Raw genomic sequence first — 22,615 nt, 5'->3', positions numbered from 1 at the left:
AGGAGTCTCTGCAGGTAGGTTTATGGTAAGGGATTTCTAAGGCAGTGAACTCCAGCATCCTCAGCCTGGCTGGCAACAGGCATAATAGGGCAAATTGAAGAGACCAATGACCTTAGAATTTAACCTAACCAGTCAGTCTCCCAAACCCCCTCCCACCACACACCAACTATGTACTATATAGTTTAAATATAGCCAAGTTGTTAACATTCTACCCCTATTATTTTGGTGGGAAAATGCTCTTTTGTCAGGCCAAACTTTACCATTAGAGTAAGGGCCAACTGGGAGAAAATGAAGCCAGCATGAAGGTGAGGCAAGCAGTTACGCATGGATGCCGTGGACAATCCCAAGCTAAACCACACACACCACAAAAACCATCCTAAGGTCTTTAACGCAAAGACTCCCTAAATGGCCTCTCCTCAGAAATATGCAGATAGCCCATGGTCAGGATCTTAATGAATTCGAATTAATTTGTGAAAGCATTCTAGGGGTACAGTAATACACAAAATGTTCTTGAGTGTCACAATTTACCAGTTGCTTAGTCAGTTGAGACTCTGGGGCCCCTGGGACTTCCCTAGTGGTCCAGTGGTTAAGACTCCATGCTTCCACTGCAGGGGGCACGGGTTCCATCCCTGGTTGGGGAACTAAGATCCCTCAAATCGCAGGAGGCAGCCAAAAAAAAAAAAAAAAAAAAGACTCTGCTGCCCTTTGCCTGGGGCAAATGATCTTCTCTGGCCACGTAATCTGACCATGGATTCCCAGGCATTGCCTGTTGATTCTCCTATACAACGGGGCTTTGATTAAGGAGACAGTGAAAGGAAAGTAGCCTGCTCTTCTCATCTCCACCTACTTCCTGGCCTCCAACTCCACATTATCTTGACCAAATCGTGGTATTTAAAATAGAATCTCCATGTTCAATTAGCTGTGCTATGGAACAGATGAGGACAGAGAAGCGGACATTGCATTTGTCAGTTAGGTCACTGGTGTCCTTTGTCAGACCAGTTTCAGTGGAAGAGAGCCTTCCCCCTGGTATGCCAAGGTAGGCTGGTGAGGCATGAATGATTGCAAGGGGGCTGAAAACTTAGCCCCTTAAGTTCCTGACATGGCCAGGAGGAGCTAGAGTGACTTTGATGTTGTCCTCAGGATACCAAATAAATATAGTAATTTTCTCTGGCTGCCGTGACATGGAAAAGTTTGGAAAGCACAGCTGCAGAGTGGTAGCAGTGGAAGTCAAATTGCAATTCAGGAGGACTAAGTGGAGAAATGGAGGTGGAAGCTGTGAGTGTAAAGTCTTTCCAGATATATATGTCAGTGAAAGGAGAGAGAGCAAATAGACTGATTCTAAGCAGGTTTTTAAAAAATTATTTATTTTGGCCTGCGCTGGGTCTTAGTTGCGGCATGTGAGATCTTTGTTGTGGCATGCATGTGGGATCTAGTTCCCTGACCAGGGATCAAACCTGGGCCCCCTGCATTGGGAGCACGGAGTCTTACCTACTGGACCATCAGGAAAGTCCCTCTAAGTAGGTTTAATAGGCAGATGCTTGAGGACATTTGTAACAAGTAGAGAAGGGTCTGGCTGTAGAGAGAAATTACAGATATAAGGGGGAGAAAAGGAAGGCACTGTTAAGGTGGGAAGGAAGAATGCCGAAGGATTTCACCACTCTGGCTACTATTTTCTTTGTTAAAAAGAGGTTGAGTTATCTGCTGAGAGCGAGAGAGACAGGATCTTGATATGGGGTTTTAAGAGAGAAATAAAAGATTTGAAATGTTTGCTATCAAAAATGAGAAAGGAAGCTGCCAAAAGATAAGTAAAAATTTGCCAATGTTGAGAGCCAGACTGAGAATGGAGCTCATAAATTTGTAATGAAGCTAATCAGCAGAGTTATATGTTTCACACAGCTGGGACAGGACACCTGGGGGCTTGAGAAAAGACAGTGTTAGACGGTTTTATCTAGGACCATGACCTGGAAGAGCAAGAATAGTAGAAAAGATAAGCTAGCAAGAGAATTGAGGCAGCTGGTAATCAGAGGAGGGACAGAATTTGAACTTGTTAAAATAAGAGTTCTGCCTTGTTTGTCTTGTTCATTGCTGTATCTCCAGTACCTGGAGCAATGGCTCTTAACTGTGGATTATAATCACCTGGAGAGCTTTAGAAAGTCCTTATGCCTAAACTGCACCTTGAACCAATTAAATTGGAATCTCTGGGTGAGTTCCAGACATGGTATTTTTTTAAAGGTCTCTGAATGATTCCAGCCTACAGCCAAGGCTGACAACAACTGGTCTAGAACAATGTCTGGCATAAAGTAGAAACCTAATAAATTCAGTTCAGTGAATGGAATTCAGGTTAGATTACAGAGGCTCTAAAACTAGGAAAGGGGGCTTCCCTGGTGGCGCAGTGGTTAAGAATCCGCCTGCCAATGCAGGGGACATGGGTTTGAGCCCTGGTCTGGGAAGATTCCACATGCCACGGAGCAAATAAGCCCGTGTGCCACAACTACTGAGCCTGCGCTCTAGAGCCCACGAGCCACAACTACTGAAGCCTGTGCACCTAGAGCCCGTGCTCCACAACAAGAGAAGCCAACGCAATGAGAAGCCCATGCACCGCAATGAAGAGTAGCCCCCGCTCTCCGCAACTAGAGAAAGCCCGCACACAGCAACAAAGACCCAACGCAGCCAAAAATAAATAAATACATAAATACATAAAAAATAAAAATAAAAAAATAAAACTAGGAAGGGCTGAGGTTCGGAAAAGGGATAAAGACTGAAGTCTCCATGAACTTGAAGTGTAGGTTTGAGGCCATTGTTTTCAGAGAGGGATTTATAAGTTTATTATTTTGGAGTAGGCACAGTTCCAAGTGATATGGTTTCACCTATTTCTGGCTAAGGGATTTTGCATAAGTACCATGGGGTGAAGCTTGCTACATCATGGCAGTTAAAGATCTGAAGTTACGGTGTTGGATGTTTTGTGAAGTTGAAAGTTAAAGTTGCACGAGGCATGACCAGAGGGGAGCAGGGGAGGAAGACTTGAGGTTCATGGCTCTCAGACTGGATGTTGATTTCGGTTGAACTGGTTCTGACTTGCACTTCCTCCTATTATCTTCATGATCCTAAATTCATGTTTTTCAGCAAATTTTCCAGGCCCTCTGAGTCTTAGATCACCTTTGCTTCCCTGGGACTGGGTCCACCTTACACTAAGACACACACACTAGCCTTATTGTAAATTAGTTCGTACCTTTTCCTGCTTTCAAGAGAATATCAGGTGAAGGCATTGAAGTTTAGGAAAGCAAAGAGTGATGAAACGTGGAACATGCTGTCTCAATTCACCACCCTTACAATTTTGCTTGAGGCTATTCCAGTCGGCACTGCTATTGAGCAAAGATGACAAGAGAAACAAAAACAAACCATAAAACTAACCTCCTACCCAAATCCCATAATGGTTTTGCAGAAGCACAGTGAGGCCAATGACCTCTAAAATGGCATTTCTTCTTCAACTGATTAGATATTTACTGCTCACTTATCGCAACCCACAACCTCTATATGGGATTACATTGAACTCTGACCGTGGATAAGGTGAATTAGGTGATTAGGGTGGGTTGGGCTCCCTTAACAGAGCTAATTTACCCTCCCCACTGCCCAACACCCAAGTCATTGCCAAGGAATTATTTATAAGTAGTTGGATACAGTATGGTCAGGTGGTGAAGAAGTTTGTAAATCATTATTTTATTATATGAAGAAGTAGTTGCACTTCTCCTCCTGGTGAGGTAAATATTAACTTTCTAGCTGGAAAACTGCAGTCCTAATCATCTTGGCGGCACTGTGGTCATATGACATACCTGGGGGCAGCTCCAGATGGCAGCATGTAAAACAAATGAGAGGGGGCCTCAAGCAATATTTGATTAAGAATTGTTCTCTTTGTGGGAGAAAATCAACACTCAAACCAGCTAAGCTGGTGAGCTCTCCTCCAGTGCCTGCTGCTGGGGCAGGATGTTTGGGGAGGTTTCAGGAGGACAATAATACCCCTCACTGCAGTAGGTGAGAGGAGGTGAGAAACAGTCACAGTCGGATCTACATAGGAAGGAATACTTCAGACTGAAGACATGAAGTGCTCACCAAAGCAGCAGGACTGAGGAAGGACACCAGGTCTCTCCATCCCATTGTCACTCCCCTGTCCCAGTTCACCACCTTCCAGCCTTCACTTAGAACCTAGAAACTGCAGCAGCTTCCCAACGGGCGTCCTGCCTCCTGACCACCTCCATTCCATTCCCTAGTCTGCAGCCATCAGGCTCTTTCTAAAATGCCATTCTGGTTTTATCACCCCCTATTTGAGCCCATTACCTGGCTTCTCATTTCTCCCATTTCTCAGGATAAGGTCAACTTTGAGTATAGCTGAAAAGCTCTATTAATGACTTGATTTCTGCTTGCTACTCCCGTCTTCCATTCTTTCCTACATTAAACTTCTAGTTTGTTTAAAGCGGTGAAGCTCTCTGGCTTCCTCTTCTGGGAACTCTCTTCCTCTTTTTATTCTGGCGAACTCCTACTTATTTCTTAGGACTCACTTTCGATATCCTAGTGGGCGCTCCTATAGCATTCTAAACTTCTATTATAAGTTATTGCATCTCTTAGGCTGTTTAATGATCTGCCTTTCTTGCTGTACAGCATTAGCTCACGTTGAGTGTTGAATATTCACCACACCCTATTAAGCATTTTCCTTGGCATATCTCATGTGATTCCCGTAAGAATTCTGTGAGGGAAACACTTGATTACAAATAATTAAGCCGAGGCTCATGTTAAGTCATTTGCTTAAGTCCTACAGCTAGAAAGCTCCATAGGGCAAGATGGCGTTGCTCTTGCCTATCATTTGATCCCTGGCAACAAATGTATACCTAGCCCTTAGTTGTAGCTAGCACTTACATTGCACTTAGAATGTGCTGGGCATATCTCAATCTTATGTCAATAGGATGGGGAAACTGAGATAGAGGTTAAGTGACCTGCCCATGGTCACACAGAGAAGTAGCCAGGCTGGGATTTAAACCTAAGCATCTGGCTTCAGAACTTCTGCACTCTTAACCGTTAGACTGTTCTTCCTTTGCATGAGCAGAAATGCTTCAAGTTGCAGAAATGTTAAGGAAAGAGATGAAACAGTCAGTAAAGCAAAGCAAATCGAGACTACCTTTTTTTTTGTTTTTTTGGCTGCACCACTTGGCTCACGGGATTATAGTTCCCTAACCAGGGATCGAACCTGGGTTCCCCTGCAGTGGAAGCACAGAGTCCTAACCACTGGACCACCAGGGAATTCCCCAAGACCATCTTTAATTAGGCAATTTGTTAGTCCTTCAGACAGCCTCCCATGAAGTCTTCACATTACCCATGACAGAAAGATAGATGCATAGTTCTCACCAAATGAAAACATGTCTGGAAGAAAAAATCATTTTCTATATTGGAGTGTCTATATTGGAGTAGTAATCAGTGATTTAAAAAACATTCAACTAAAATTTCCTTTTTAACACTGCAATATATACTCAAATGACATTCTCTAGAGAAAATGGGGAGGGAAATCCAGTGGGATTATGGTGAAAAATTGAAATCAGTCTGCTGTCTTAGAAGAGGACTGCTGTGGTCTGAGAAAAAGAGAAGAATGAAAAAATCCTTGCAAGGATTTTGCAATCCTTGCAATCCTTCCTAACAAGTCAAAAAAAAGTTTAATTTTGCCTTGTCAAGTACAAATAGGACTTGGGTGGCAGAGAGAAAAAAGCAAAGGAATGCTTTTGTAGTTGTGTTTTTCTCCCTTTCCCAAATGGAAAATTTTATTGTTGTTTCTTCTGATTTCTGAACTGTTTTGATGGTTTCTACCACACTGACTTGTTTTAAAAAATCATCTCAGCAGGTTTTTCCTTTTAATAAAACAGAAAAAATTTGAATAATTAATGGAAAACATTTTACTTTTTGGAGAATGGAGGGAGAATGATGACTTGGGGGATATGAAGGCAAGAGGATCTCTGAGTGAGTGAGGGATCCCCCTCACCATCAGAAGATGCAGCTGGCAGTAATTGTCAGGAAGTTGAGGCTAGAACCTTATTTGACTTGGCTGCTGTCTTTTGTTAAGAGACAAGAGACAATGGTTGTTGATCAGGGATAATGGCTTGGTGATGGAGAGGAGTTCACGGATAAGGGATAGGATTTGTTAATGGATTTAAGGAGAAGAAGGCGATAGAAAAGGAAGAAACAAGTGTGACCCCTAGATGTGTGGCTTTAGCTTCTGGGTGGAGCCTGTTATTGACGTAGGGAAGAAGAGATTTAGGGGAAAAAATTTTTTAATTCAATGTTGTACATGTTAAGTTTGAAATTTCTGCACGAGGGTCCTACCTGATCTCCCTTGTTCTACTCATACTCCGTTACAGTATCTTTTCACGGTGCAGCGGCAACAGGATCCTTTTAAATCGTACTCAAAGCCATCCAGTGACGCCACATCCAGCTCCGAGTAAAAGCCAAAGTCATGACCTCTTCTTCCACACACGTCCTTGCTCATTCCCTTCCAGCTGCACTGTTCTCCTTGCTGTCCCATGAACATACCAGGTACACTCCCACCTCAGGATCTTTGTAGTGTCTCTTTTTTATTTCTGGAATGCTCTTCCTACAGATATCTTAGCTATCTTACTGACCTCACCTCTAAGTCTTTGCCCAGATTTCAGCATCTTGGTAAGGTCTACGCTCTGATCACCCTATTTAAAACCACGACTGCTCTTCCATCCCCAGCACTCTACTTTCTCTTTTTACATAGCACTTCTGTTTCATCACCTTCTATTATACCATGACCTCCCCTTTTTTTTTGGCCAAGCCGCATGGCTTGTGGAATCTTAATTCACCAACCAGGGATTGAACCCGGGCCCTTGGCAGTGAGAGCACGGAGTCCTAACCATGGGACTGCCAGGGAATTCCCTATACTATGATTCTTTTATAAGGTCAATTGTTAATCTTCATTTCCTCTCGTTGGAGCGTAAGCATCACGAAGGAGAGAAATATGATACTAATATATCCAAAGAACCTAGAATATTCCATGGTACATAGTAACTACCCAATAAATATTGGTTACTATGAGTATGGTTAAATATGAGTAAAAATAATTATTCGATGTCTAAGAAATGTCAAATAGATGGTTGGATAGATGAGTCTAGACCTCAGAGGAGAGGTGAGGTCTGGAAGTATTCATCTGTGATAAATTAGTTAAAAATATGAGAATGAATAAAGTTACCCAAGGTAAAGACATGACTAGGAAAGAGACGTTCCAATATTAAGACCCAGGAAGTGCCAACATTTTGACATCAGGTAGAGATGGAGAAACCAATAAAAGAAGGCAGATATTTAGAACCAGTAATGTAGGAGAAAAACCAGGAGATGCCTGGGTGGGACAGGGTGGGGGGAGTACTGTGTGAAGGAAAAAGGAGTCAACAATGTCATCTCCTCCTGTGTAGCTGAGTGATATAAGCCTAGAAAATCCTCCACTATATTGGCAACAAAGGAGATCTTTGCCCACCTAGGTAGGAACGGTTTCTGGGAAGATGGAAGCTGAGGTGGGGTTTGCCAAAATGGCTTGAGAGGGACTTCACTGGTGGTGCAGTGGTTAAGAATCCGCCTGCCAATGCAGGGGACACGGGTTCGAGCCCTGGTCCAGGAAGATCTCACATGCCGAGGAGCAACTAAGCCCATGGGCCACAACTACTGAACCTGCGCTCTAGAGCCCGTGAGCCACAACTACTGAGCCCGTGTGCCACAACTACTGAAGCCCGTGCGCCTAGAGCTCGTGCTCTGCAGCAAGAGAAGCCACCGCAATGAGAAGCCCGTGCACCGCAACGAAGAGCAGCCTCTGCTCGCCGCAACTAGAGAAAGCCTGTGTGGAGCAACGAAGACCCAATGCAACCAAAAAATAAATATAATAAATAAAATTGATTCTTTAAAAAAAAAATGGCTTGAGGATATACTGGAGGACTGTACTTTAATATAACTCCACCAAATAAGAACAAAGGATAACAAGGGATAATAACTCACAGGGTCAGAACTAATAGGAAAGGAGACAGCAACAGATCAGCAATGTCAATACATTTTTGGAAGATGTGAAGAAGTAGAAGCTGACTTAACTTAGCAGAGCAGGGGGATATATGCCTATGTGCCTGGGGACAGTGGCAGAATTGAGTTTTAATGATGAACAAGTCAGTTTGCTGTGTAGAACTCTTTAGATGTTCTGCACTTGGATCCAGCAGGTACTACAGAAGGTAAAGGTAATATGCCTGGATAGAAAGAGGGATGGTGGTTGAAAATTTTTATAGAATAGTTGAGCTCACTGATTCCCTTCCTTACATGACCTACCCAGAGGACTACAACTCCATGTACCTCCAGCCTGCCCAAAGAGTTTCATGCTCTGGAGAAACTGGATCAGAGAGAGACACTCGACTTTGGGACATCAGGTCTAAGACAAGGATAGAACAAGGCATGGAGTTATTATTATTTTTTTCCTATGGGTTTTGAATGCAAGTTTTATTTTTGAATTCCCATTGAAATAAGTATGTTAATCTTTGAAAAATATTTGGTTACATGCCACTAAAATTATCCCTAGAGCCCCCAGTGATAGTCATGCCCCATTCTGGAAAACACTACCATAGGGAATTACTGGAGGTACCCTGGGGAGGTAGGATGAGTCCACTGCTTGTTGAGCAAGGGTCATCTGTGTCCCAAGTAAGCTGCTTGCTGCTGTTCATAATTCTCTGAGCCCCAGACCTACCAGCATATTGGATCTCATCTTTCCTGGCTGGCAACACTTTGGTGGCTCCCTATTCTCTTCTAGACAGAAGAGTAAATGAGGCATGGAGTTATAAATGTGGGGATTAAGTGAAAAATTTCATACTGAATTATAATTCTTAGACTCCCTTCTCCTGCTGTACTCCCAGAATTCTGTCAACAGATTGGAGAGTAGATTGGAGAATCTAAATTACACACAAAAAAAGACTGACAGATACTGGTACTTTCAGAATCAAACAATAAAAAGGTGCTGTCTTAGTCTGCTCAGACTACTATAACAAAATATCATAGACTGGGTGGCTTAAACAACAGACACATTTCTCACAGTTCTGAAGGCTGGGAAGTCCAAGATCACTGGAAGGTACAGTGTCTGATGAGCGCCCTCTTTCGGACTTGCAGACAGCTGCTCTCTTCCTCTTCTTATAAGGCCACCAATCCTATTGGATTTATTACCTAATTTAATCTTTTTTTTAAAAACTAATTAATTAATTTATTTTTGTCTGGGTTGGGTCTTTGTTGCTGCGCACGGACTTTCTCTAGCTGCGGTGAGTGGGGGCTACTCTTTGTTGCAGTGTGCGGGCTTCTTATTGCGGTGGCTTCTCTTGTTGCGGAGCACGGGCTCTAGGCGCATGGGCTCAGTAGTTGTGGCTCGCGGGCTCTAGAGCGCAGGCTTAGTAGTTGTGGCACATGGGCTTAGTTGCTTTGCGGCATGTGGAATCTTCCTGGACCAGGGCTCGAACCCGTGTCCCCTGCATTGGCAGGCGGATTCTTAACCAACTGTGCCACCAGGGAAGTCCCACTTTATTTAATCTTAATTACCTCCTAAAAACCGTATCTCCAAATACAGTCACATTGGGGTTAGAGCTCCAACATATTAATTTAGTGGGGGACACAATTCAGTCCATATCAGTGAATAAGAAATAAACACTGATAGTGTGCCTTTTTATACATTTGGGATCTGGTTTGAATGGCAGTTATCCCACCTTGATTAATACAAGCAATTCCAACAGAGGAGAATAGTGAAAAGAGAGCCACGCACCAGACTTTTCTAGAGGGCAACTAACCTCTCCTGCCTAGAACCGAAGATAGAGGGCTTTTGGAGGAAGGGCACCAAACGAAAAATGGAACTGATTTGTTCAAACATTTGAGAAAAATTATTGGTAAATGTTCAGCAAGTCTATTGAAACATTTAGAAAACAATAAATGATAAGCACATGGGAAGCTAAGCAAGGCAATTTCAACTCCAGGAAAAACAAAATGTTGCATGAAAAGGAAATATTCATAACATGCATCTCGGGTTAAACAGGGAATCGTTACTGGGCATAGTAATGTAAATGATGGCTGACTTAGCCAAAAATTATAAGGTTACATGAAGCGGATGAAGAAGGAAAGGGAAGTTGTGTGTGTGTGTGTGCCTGTGTGTGTGTGAGATATAACATACTTTAACTTCTGAAACAGGAGGTGTTTAGAAAATGTTTAAAATAGCTCAAGAAATAGCAGTATAATCCTATAAAAATGTGTCAATAATTACTAGTAGAAAGAGAATAAAAGTTGAAAGTGGTTTCCACTGGGAGTGGGGTGGGAAGCAAGACTGTAGACTGGGCAAGGGAGTGTGGTTTTCACTAGAGCCTTTTAGTACTAGCTGAATATTTAAAACTTATTTGCATATATTGGATAAAAATCAGATACACAAAACTTTTCAAAATATATTGTATGTATACTTCAATAAAGAAACTAAAAAATGTATTTTGTATGGGACAAATGCTGTATGATCTCACTTACATGTGGAATCTAAAAAATACAACAAACTAGTGAATATAACAAAAAAGAGACAGACTCACAGATATAGAGAATAAACTACAGGTTACCAGTGGGGAGCGGGGAGGGGAAGAGGGACAAGACAGGGGTAGGGGATTACAAGATACAAACTACTGTGTATAAAATAAACAAACTACAAGGATGTATTATACAGCAGAATATAGCCAATATTTTATAATAACTGTAAATGGAGTATAACCTTTAAAAATTGTGAAGCGATGTGTTGTATACCTGAAACTTATATAATGTTGTGAAGCAACTATACCTCAATTAAAAATTAAATACATAAAATATATCGTACAGGAGGTTTAAAAGAAGAGATAGGAAGTGCGGACAGCCCTTTCAAGAAGCTTTGCTGGCAGAGGGGAGCAAAGGGATGGGGTAGCAGCTCAAACATTCAAGGATGGATCTAAATTTTTTTTTTTTTTTTTTGCTCGCGACACGCAGGATCTTAATTCCCCGACTAGGGATTGAACCCACGCCCCTTGCAGTGGAAGCTCAGGAGTCCTAACCACTGGACTGCCAGGGAATTCCCTGGATTTAAATATGTTTAAATTAAAGTGAGAATACTTAGTTACCAAATCAAATAGTGCAGGGTTTATAATGGAAAGCAAAGTTTCCTGCCCCACACACCCTTTCCAACACATTGCTTCCCATTCCCTTGTAAACATTTAAACTATGGCTTCTCTCAGCCCAGTAGCATTAGTGCAGTTTAGTGCCCTGGGAGAGGAGGGCAGAGACAGGATTTCTGCCAATGGAGAGCAGTGCCTCACCAGTCCGTGAGCAAGGCGACTGGCACACTGCTCGGCCCAGGTCTTACCACCACCCAGCCCGTCTGGAGAGAGGAAAGCCCAGAGGGGAAGCTGAGAAGCGCGCAGTTAGGGCATTTCTGTGGCGCTACTCTGCAGAATCCTGTGATCGCTCAGAATCACAGAGTCCTCCCTCATTAGGACCTGTGCAGAGAGGAAAGAAAAATCCAGTTCTGTTTGCGGCATAGCTTAAAGCTGTGAGGTCTAAATTCGATTTGGGGGAAGTCAGGAGAGTGATTTCTTCTCTCTGCCCCCACTGGGAAGAAAAGGTGAAAAGAGGCTCACAAAAGTTTCTGTTGTATCTTTATCCAGACCCTGTATACCATAATTATAAAGAGGCATAGGATGGTTTTTGTGGTCACACCTCTACTGAGGGTGCTGTAGGTAGGGATAAATTGTATTGCACTCAAGTGCCTATAACCATAACAATATATTGTAAACATACAGTGTTTGCTTTCTGAACATAAATGAAACAACCATACTAGTACAGAAGAACAACCAGAACTATGAGAGATTTTAAGATAAACATAAAAAGTCCCTAAGGAAAATGACCTGTAGATCATTACCTAATGACTTTTAAAGATTATATTTTACGTTATTTGGCATCCTATGCTTCTTCTTTTACAGCATGTTTAAGAGGATGACAGGTCTGCCGGGTTTAATGTAATGTAATTCATTATAAAAATTACTGAACTCGAATGCTGGAGGCAGGGCTAGTGTGCAGACACATGCCACTGCCCTGGAGAGGGGATTCATTCTGGAGGGAAGTTGTGGTAGCTACCTTGGGAAGAATCAGCCAACCACTTCCAGATGGATATTTCTTAAGTATTCCCCATCAGCGACCTAGCTCCCTGACGTCTTCCATGATACTGTCCGTCTACTGAAATGCTGATAGAGGAGTAAAGGCTCCACACCCCTTAGCTGTGGCGTGTGGCTACACTAGCCTGGAGGACAGCACTCAGATTCCTTCAGGGACCAGACAAGTGAGTAAAATGGGAGTGAGAGTGAGACCCAAGAGTACACGGATTAAATCAAACCACACTTACACATACATATACACACACCAGCCGCACTGTGCTGGCCAAACAAGAGTCTGCTGCTCACGTCTTTCCCAGGGGCTACCAATCTGTGATCTCTGCTTAGCTGTGGGAATAATGCTCCCGGTACAAACTCAGACCTTAAGTTCCCTCGAGAGTCACCAGGGTTTCTGACTCCATCCTGGAGCAGAACCAATTGAGGCCTCAAGTAGTTAATCCAAAGTGACTGTCTGAAGTCCCGCCTAGCCTTTAAGGCCTGCCCAAAGCCCCATTCCTCCATGAAATCATCCCTTTCTCCCTCAGAGATGGCGCCTACCTTCTGCTAGCTCTGCTTTGTACCTCTGTTACAGGAGTTCCACTGTCTTACATTACAACGGCTTGGATTTGTGTCAGCTTCAGCCCCCAGATCTCAAGGCCCAGCCTTACTATGTAAACCTATATAACTCTCTGTAAAATTTAAATGAAGGGATTTCTGAGTATTTTAATTGGCATATTATTATTAAAAATTATATTATTTTAAAATTATTTTAAAATCCTAGAAATGTATTCAAACAAAAGAGTACCTCCCACCTAAAGTGTTCTCTCAGTGTTTCCCAAACTGGTGTTCCTCAGAACATTAGTCCCAAAAGATGCTCCCTGAAAAGTGCTCTGTGGTCAAATGCTGCAGTCTGTATCCTGATAGAGTCACAAGGCACATTGGTATTGTAAAGGCTCTGAGAAAATCAGGAGAAATTAAAGTTTACTTTTTTCACCCAGGATTCTCTTCATATATTTGGCCATGGGATCCTTTCAATGGGATCATTTAAGGACTTGCTCCTTGGAAGGTAGCCCTTGCAGAGGCAGCAAGGACAGACTCTGGCTCCAAGCTGCCTACAACCCAATCCTCAGCATTCATTGTCCTTGGGTAAGTTACTTGACCTAAGCAAGTTACTTGCCTAAGCTGTCTCATCTGTAAAATGGGCGTAATAGTAAGACATACTCTTACAGGGCTCTTATAGGGCTATTGTGAAGGTTAAATGAGTTAATACATATAAACTATGTATCTCAGCCTAAATTTGGAGTTTTGGTCAGAAAATCAGCCCTCTCTCCCTAATTCATATTCAGAAAAAATCAGAAATAAGATGTCATCAAACTATTGGCTTTGCTACCAATAAAAGCTGTTTGGAGGAAGCTTGCTATTATGTTTGTTAATATGACTCACCACCTCACCCACTTCACCCCCATTTGATTCCAGCCTCTCAGTCACAGGCAGAGATGGATATGCAGGCTTTCTTGGTAGGGTCAGGTAATTACAGCAGAATGAACAAAGTAAGTGTTTGTCTTGTGTATTAGTTTGTTAAGGCTGCTATAACAAAGTACCACAAACTAGGTGGCTTAGAATGACAGAACTTTACTGTCTCATGGTTCTGGAGGCTAGAAGTCTGAAATCAAGGTATCAGCAGGGCCATGCTCCCCCTGAAACCTGTAGGGGAAGGATCCTTCCTTGCTTCTTCCAGTTTCTCTAGCCCCAGATGTTCCTTGGCTTGTGGCAGCATAATTCTCATCTCTGCCTTCATCATCACATGGCCTTCTCCCCGTCTGTTCTCACACAGCCTTCCCTCCATATGTGTCTGTCTCTATGTCTAAATTTTCCCTTTTTTATAAAGACATCAGTCATATTGGATTAGGGACCACACAAATGACCTCATTTTTTTTCTTCTTCTTTCTTTTTGGCTGTGCTGTGCGGCTTGCGGGATCTTTGTTCCCCAACCAGGGATCAAACCGGTGTCCCCTGCAGTGGAAGCATGGATTCTTAACCACTGTACTGCCAGGTTAGTCCCATGACCTCATTTTAACTTGATTACCTCTGTAAAAACCCTATTTCCAAATAAGGTCCCATTCTGAGGTACTGGGGGTCAGGACTTCAACATATCCTTTTTAGGAGGACACAATGCAACCCATAACATCCTGAGACCAGGCCATCCAAAATAGAGGAAAAGGGACTGAAGATAATTTCTGATCCTTCTTCCCCATGTCAGCAGTCAGAGACATCATGTCTCCTTGCTTGGGGAGGAGTGAAAGGGGGTCAAGGAAGGCCAGAAGTGCTCCCAAGTCCTTTCTCTCCTCCTACGGCTGGAATTGAGAAATCTCCCCCCACTCTACAGAAATGAGGAAGTAGGGAAACATCCCCATTCCCACCCCCCATTGCCAAAATGCAGTCCAAGGATGACTTTGGGTTTAAATAGGTCTTCAGAACTGCTTGTGGTCCTGCCTTAAAATTTGTCAGTTGGGTTCTCTCCGTCTCTCCTGGGGCTCAAGGGTATACCTGCGTGTACCGAAAAAAACTGGTTACCTAGATGCTGGGGAACTTGAGGACTCCCTGGTGTTGCACTTGGGGCCACTTTCAGTTGGCTGTGCCCTTGGGAACAAGGTTCTTTCAAGCCCGACCTCTTCTGGGGGATGGGGGAGAAAATATCCTCATTAGTCTTAGAAACAACTATTAGCAGCTAATACACAACAGCAATATATATTTAGATTTTTAATAAAGATTTGGATGAAGGGAATGAATATTCAGTGATGAGGGGGAAAGATGGAGGTACACACCAAGAAAAGACAGTGTTTCAAATAGCAATGGGTAGAACAAGTCAGGCATCTTCGTTGGGGGAGAGGAGTTGCAATTGTTGAGAGTTTACCCTGTGCCTCACACGTACTAGCTTGTTTAATCCTCACACCCTGTGAGACCTGCTGGTGCGGTGGGGCAGGGCCATCTGTCTCCAGGGCTTGTCCTCTTAAACATTGAGCTACACAGCCTCCTTTGTCTGAAACACAGGAGGCTGCTCTTACCTCTGCGTCCCGAAAACAGTTTATGTAATTTCTTCCACAGCACTGAATGCATCTGGAGCTCTTCCCTTTCTTGATTGTGAGCCCCTCCAGGACAGGAACTGGTCCACACTCACCTTCATCACCTCATTTGCTGTCTGTCACCTTGTAGGTAAGTTTTTAGTTAAATCAATGAATAACTTTTTACTAAAGAGCCCTTGAAGATTTTTCTGATTCACACAGTTATTATAGTCTTCAAAGTAGTATGATTCATGAATTATGATTGCTTCACACGCAGAAACAAAGACACCCAGGCTAATGACCTGCATTAGAGCAGTGACAATATGCTGACCAGTCTCTTTCATTACTTAGAACTTTCCCCACAGTTTAAACTGAGAAAGTCCGATTTCTTCCTGGGTGTCTTCGTGGAAGTGTCCAGGGCATGGTGCTCAATGCCAGGTGCCTTGGTGTCTTCAGGGAACCTGCTGAGTGGTCACTGACTCAGGCTCTTCCTGAAATAGGTGGGACAAGGGTGACTCTGGGCCATTGTCAGTAGACAACCGCAGATCAATCTGTTGTCCCATTCAAATCTGGAGTTCATTTGCATAGTGAATTTTGGAACACAAGGAATTGGCTGACCTTTGTGTTACATTCTGCTTCCCACGAGGTGCCCGATTTCTGGAACCCCTGGGGCATAGGCTTGGTCTAATAAATTCACAGAGGGACATGCGCCTATTAGAAGAATCTCAAATCAAAATCTAATGGGAGCTGACCATGTGACCTGCTTTGGGAAATGGAAGGAGAGAAAGCCCCCCAGCTATTAGCTGCTTATTTAAACTAAACACCCTGGTCCTTGTGCTACTCTAGATGATTTTCTCATATAGAACAAATGGAAGAGCAAGGGGAAATAATACGTTCATGAGAAAATGGCAGGTACTGGAGGCTGAGTGGAAGCCAAATGGTAGGAATGGTGGCAAAGACTATATCTCTTCTGTTTTCTAAACTCAGAGAGAAAAATGAATATTACTTCTTGGTCTGGTGGTCTCTGGGCAGCTTGGATCTTTAAATATTTGTTCAGTAGTTTCTATTTCTTCATTCATTCATTTATTAGTTTATCAATTTATTAGTTTATCCATTTATTAATTTACTCTATAAGCATTTATTGTGTACCTACTTTGTGCTTGGCACTAGGTAGGACACTGAGGATATAGAGATGTGTGAGACCTATTGCCTATCCTCCAGGGTTTAGGGAAGAATTTAAATATGGAAATGGAGTAGACTGAAGACACTTTGAAGGCAGGGATGGAGACTTATTCATAATAGTAACACCAATCCCTGGCATGGTGACTGGAATGTAGGAAGCATTTAATAAATGTTTATTGAACGACTTAATGAAGGTATTGGTCATACATTAATAAAACAATGATAACATTGTAAGTTAAACTCCTAAATAAATGTAATATAGTTGAAGACTTCAAAAAATACCAAAAAGTGACTTGCATGGTAGTAACTTAAATGAGATTTGCTAGTTGGAAAAATATCCCGGCATAATCTATACAGTAAACATTCTTTAATATATTGAAACCTCAACTGTGCTACAGTGCTGCTGAGTTCTACCTATGTTTTAAATGATTCATCCTGAGTTAGAAGTCCCAAGGTAGAGTGTTCTTCCTTAATACTAGCTAATGTTTCGTTCAGCTGTGGCTCAACCTGAGTGTAATAACTGATGTAAGAAGGGCATCAATTGTTCTAGTCACCTCTGTGAAAAGAATAGCATGGCACGGGACGACATTTGCTGTGAGGACATTTTAAACAGCGGGTGTGTTTGTATTCTTATTGATTTCTGATAGCACTTTTAAAATAGAAGCCATAAATTATGGATAGCCAAGACCTATTAGGAACTGCAAGGGAATTACACTTAAAATAAATGGCCCAAGAACTGTAAAGTCAGCTGACTTAGAGCAAGAATTTCTAACAGTAAGTTATTTCTAACTGCTGCTAGCCATGCTCATGGTCTTGGAGGGTGCTAAGGGGTATCTCCGGTGTGGCTACAGCCATGGGTCAGATGCCAGCTATGGATGGGGCACACACGACCCAGTGCCTGCCTAGGACTAGGGGTTATTACTGCGAGTGGCTCCAGGACCATGCTCATCTCCACAGATGACTGCCCACAGAAGGCCACCGAGTTCCTCTCATGAGACCTCCCTTGATAAGCGAGCGGCATTCTCCTCATGTCATGATGTGGGCAGAAATTTCAGAGGAGCATGAGATAGGACTGCCTGTGGTCAATGTCAGGGCCAGTGGCACTGCTAGTTTGAACATACTTTGGCCATCGCTTGACACATGGCTGCATAAGGAGATCTTGAAGCGACAGCTATCCTGCAACAAAGCAGTAGCACGCACATTAAGCTTTCTTAGTTAGAGAACTCTGTAGATAAGGGATTGGACTTGGCACTTATATGACGTGGTCTCCTTGAAGTTCAGGCTTAACAACAATTGATTTGAGGCATTTCGAAAGATAACGTTCCTTAACTCCACCTAACAACAGTTGAAGACATAAAAACAGTTATCAGGATTGCGTTAATGCCTTCTAACTGTGCAAGCAGAGGAAGATGTCCAGAAGAAGGTGGAGAAAGTGTACAATCTGTACGGAGAACAAAGCGAAGGGTACAAATAGTGTTTGCCTACTTGTGTCCACCTGCACTTAGCCTTCTCTTGCTAGAACTAGGCAGAGAATGAGCTAGTTGTTTTTCTGAAGAATGGCTGAGTGACCAAGGTTGCACAGCAGTCTCTGGGCATGAACGGCTCAGTGACAATTAAAAGACACATTCTGGCCCTTTTAAAAAACTCATCATAGGGCAGGGATCTAGAATCTGGAAAACGGTTGGCCAAATGTCTGAGACCTTTCCTCCTGGCATGTTAATTTAGAAGTAAAGTTATTTTTTTCAATGAATATTTATTTATTGTTTGCTCATGCTAGTTACCAGGACTACAGTGGTAATTGAGACTTACCAGATTACCTTGATGGAATTTGCTATTAGTCTAGCAAGGGGAAAACTTTCAAAGCAAGCCACAAAAGTAAATATATATTTTCAAACAGTGATATGTGTTACAAAAGAAGTATAGGATACTTTCTGAGGCATTGTTACAGGAGAATCTAATTTAGATTTGGGGTGTGGGGAAGGCCCTATTTTGAGTAAATGACATTCAGCTAAGAGCTGAAGCCTGGACTTGGAGTTAGCAGAGTGTGTGTGTGCATGTGTACATGTGCCTGTGTGTGTGAGGAGTGCAAGATGAGTGCTGAGGACATGGGAAGTGTCCTGGGCTGAAGGAACAGTGAAGATCCCGTGGGGGAAGCTTGGCTCTTTTGGGAAACTGAAAGCAAGCTGGCGTGGTTGTCATGTGGTGTGTGTGAAGCAGAGATGGGCATGAGTTGAAGCTGGAGGCAGGCAGGGGCCACGCCATTCAAGGCTTTGTGGGCCGTGTGTAACACTTGTGATTTATCCTAAGGATGGAGCGTGTTTGTTGGTGACCTGCTGTGGGAAGATGGGTTGGGGTGCATACCAGCTGTTAACCTGAATGGTGGTGCTTCTCTTCTTGTAAGTGACCCGGGTTTGGAGTGTGACCTTGGGTGCAATGCCAGTGAAATAGGGTCACATTTCATAACACATTTTGTAGGTTATCAATGATGGTGATAGTGCTTTATCAAGGTAGTGAAAAAGGAATGCAATCATGCAAGAAAATACTTCACGTTTGTTTGATCACCCCCAAACCTCGAATACCATGAGCACATGTGCAGACATTCAGGAAGGCAGAGTCAGTGAACACCACGGTCCCTGCTGAAAGCAGAGTCTGCAAACAATTGTTCACCCCACATCCTGCCCTACTAGAACTTCTCCCTGTAAGCTGCTCCCTCCTGCCCCTCAGTTCTGGAAACAGGAGGGAAGTTTAAACAACTCACTCACTGGACCCTTCTCTTAAGCTTGAAAAAAATTTTTTTCTTGTATGTTTCTTAGGAAAGGGTAACCAAAAAATACCAAGCTGCAAAATCTTTGACATTCCAAAAATTGCCTATGGTGCTGCCCATATTTGCAAAGCCTGGGCTGGGATTTTTTTTTTAATCAATTTGTTTTTATTGAAGTATAGTTGATTTATAACATTTTGTTAATTTCTGCTGTACAGCAAAGTGATTCAGTTATAAATATATATATATATACATTCTTTTTTAAATATTCTTTTCCATTATGGTTTATTATAGGATATATGTATATATATATATATTTTTGGCCGCTTTGGGTCTTCATTGCTGTGCGTGGGCTTTCTCTAGTTGCAGCGAGCGAGGGGCTACTCTTTGTTGCGGTGCGCGGGCTTCTCATTGCGGTGGCTTCTCTTGTTGTGGAGCACGGGCTCTAGGCACGCGGGCCTCAGTAGTTGCAGCACGTGGGCTTAGCAGTTGCAGCACGTGGGCGCTAGAGCACTTGGGCTTCAGCAGTTGCAGTGCGTGGGCTCTAGGGCGTGCGGGCTTCAGTAGTTGTGGTGCGTGGGCTCAGTAGTTGTGGCTCGCAGGCTCCAGAGCACAGGCTCAGTAGTTGTGGCGCACGGGTCTAGTTGCTCTGCGGCATGTGGGATCTTCCCAGACCAGAGATCGAACCCGTGTCCCCTGAATTGGCAGGCGGATTCTTAACCACTGCGCCACTAGGGAAGTCCTATCATAGGATATCAAATACAGTTCTCTGTGCTATACCATAGGACCTTGCTGTTTATCCATTGGAATTTTGTTTTTGATTAAGATTCTAACAATAATCCCAAGGAGCACGTACCTTATAAGATGTTTATTGTAAGTATGTAATTCAACATGTTTTGCATTTCACTTGGGAAGTGATTTCTTTTTCTTTTTAAATTTGATGAATGGGAAGAATATAAACAATTACATGTTAAAACCTACAACCCCAATGAACCAGGGAAAAACTTATGGATTAGTAGAGGAAAGGACTATCATTTCAAGTTATGTTTCTATGAGTTCAGCCATCAAATATTAAAAAAATTTGCTGCTTAAAAACATTATTCATAGACTACCAGATGGATTATATATAATCTATTGTCTACAGATGTATTGGGTTAGAAGAGTAATAAATTCTCGGCTTTAAGTAAATACAGATCACAACCATGACTGCTACAGAATGAATCTGAATGAGTTGGAGAGGCAATGGACTAATTGTTTCAAAAGACAGAATGAGAACAAAAATATGGTAGGAATGCACAGTAAATGTGAATTCTGCTCAATAGATGAACGACAGCCTCCATTCCTAAAGCAGTAAATCTGAATTAATACTTATCCCATTATGTGCCTTAGTTCATAGAAAAATAACTTTGCTTTCCTCTGTTTCATTTGCCTAATCTTAAGAAAAATGGAAGATAATAATAATCTTGACAGCTAGAAGTATGACCATGAAAAAAATGATTCTAAAGCCCTTGGCAGATCCAGTGGATCCACAGAACTGAACAGTATGCAGTTTGAACAAATATTTCTCAAGTCCTACTGCCATGGGACTGTGAAGCTGGCCTTCTAGAGAGCACAGCCTGGGTATTCTTATCCCCTAGCTAGTCTTGGACCATGAGACGGGATATAGCCAGCTGAACTAAACAGTCTAACCATAAAATGTGATATAAATAAGATGAGAAGAGACTCAGTGTTCCATAAATGCTTCATCATTACTGTTACTGATTCTCCATTGCCCACTGATTCCCATTTTAAAAATCCAGATGATTCCATGCTAGAGTACAAGGAAAATGAGCACTTCTCAGCTGTGAAAATGGCATGAAGGTGAGAGGGTAAAATTCTGATTGTCATTCAGAGCCCAGATGATTCCAAATGCTTTGTACCATATTTTAATTGTTTCAAAATTAATTTTTCTTTGCAGTTACTTAGTTTTCAAGAAACTTAAGGACCCACTTAGGTAACATGCTAATTTTTAAGAATGATCCCTAAAAGTGTTGTTCCTAAGATTTATTAATTAATATTTGAGAAGGCTAATAAAGAAGGTAAGGGTTTGACCGTGCTAATCACTGTTTTATTTAGAATTGTATACAGAGTTCTTCTGATTTTATAGCTTGTGTTGATGCTTTTTTTGGTGTAATAATTAAAGTACATTAGAGTATTATTAAAATAGAAAATGTTGGGAATTCCCTGGTGATCCAGTGGTTAGGACTCAGTGCTTTCACTGTAAGAACCTGGGTTCGATCCTTGGTCAGGGAGCTAAGATTCTGCAAGCCATGCAGCATGGCAAAAAAGAAAGAAAGAAAGAAAAGAAAGAAAGAAAGAAAGGAAGAAAGGAAGAAAGAAAGAAAATGTTATGTAATTTCTCTATTCTAATACCTCACACTTTATATAAAGATTCTTTATAATCTCCCAACAACAAGTTGTGAAGTCTTTAAAAATAAAAAAAAAAAATGCTGAGAACATAAAGTACATAACTTCTTCAATAAACTGGAAGTTTCTGATATAGTTATAATCAAGAAAAGAACTGTCAGTGTTGCAGATGACATGATACTATACATAGAAAATCCTAAAGATGCCACCAGAAAGCTACTAGAGCTCATCAATGAATTCAGTAAAGTTGCAGGATACAAAATTAATACACAGAAATCTGTTGCATTTCTATACACTAACAACGAACTATCAGAAAGAGAAATTAAGGAAATAGTCCCATTTACCAACACATCTAAAAGAATAAAATACCTAGGAATAAACCTACCTAAAGAGGCAAAAGACCTGTACTCCAAAACTATAAGATGCTAATGAAAGAAATTGAAGACCACATAAATAGATGGACAGATATACCATGTTCTTGAATTGGAAGAATCAGTATTGTCAAAATGACCGTATACCCAACACAGTCTATAGATTCAGTGAAATTTCTTTCAAAATACCAATGGTATTTTTCACAAAACTATAGCAAATAATTTTAAAATCTGTATGGAAACACAAAAGACACCAAATAGCCAAAACAATCTTAAGAGGAACAGAGCTGGAGGAATCAGACTCCCTGTATTCAGACTATACTACAAAGTGACAGTAATCAAAACAGTATGGGGACTTCCCTGGTGGTCCAATGGAATCCACCTTACAATGCAGGGGACATAGGTTCGATCCCTGGTTAAGGAACTAAGATCCCACATGCTGCAGGGCAACTAAGCCTGCACGTCACAACTACTACTACTGAGCTCATGCACCTCAACTAGAGAGCCCGCGTGCTGCAAATTACAGAGCCCACACACCCTGGAACCCATGCGCCACAGCTAGAGAAGAGAAAACCCTCACCCCACAACTAGAGAGAAATCTGCACACCACAATGAAGAGCCTGT

The 22,615-nt window shown here is 42.2% G+C and overlaps 1 protein-coding gene across 1 annotated transcript in view; it reads left to right on the top strand.

The window, feature by feature from the left end:
• Nucleotides 1-22,615, top strand: part of LOC309661355 (uncharacterized protein) — a 65,797-nt gene that overhangs the window by 21,103 nt on the left and 22,079 nt on the right. Inside the window, exons 2-4 of the mRNA XM_082463095.1 lie at nucleotides 14,205-14,262; nucleotides 15,315-15,422; nucleotides 18,761-18,849. The gene's annotated coding sequence lies outside the window, so the exon portion shown is untranslated. The remainder of the gene's footprint in view (nucleotides 1-14,204; nucleotides 14,263-15,314; nucleotides 15,423-18,760; nucleotides 18,850-22,615) is intronic.

This window comes from Balaenoptera physalus (assembly GCF_965194825.1).
Source record: "Balaenoptera physalus genome assembly, chromosome: 5".
Taxonomy (NCBI): Eukaryota; Metazoa; Chordata; class Mammalia; order Artiodactyla; family Balaenopteridae; genus Balaenoptera; species Balaenoptera physalus.
This window is presented reverse-complemented; position numbering and strand designations above follow the sequence as displayed.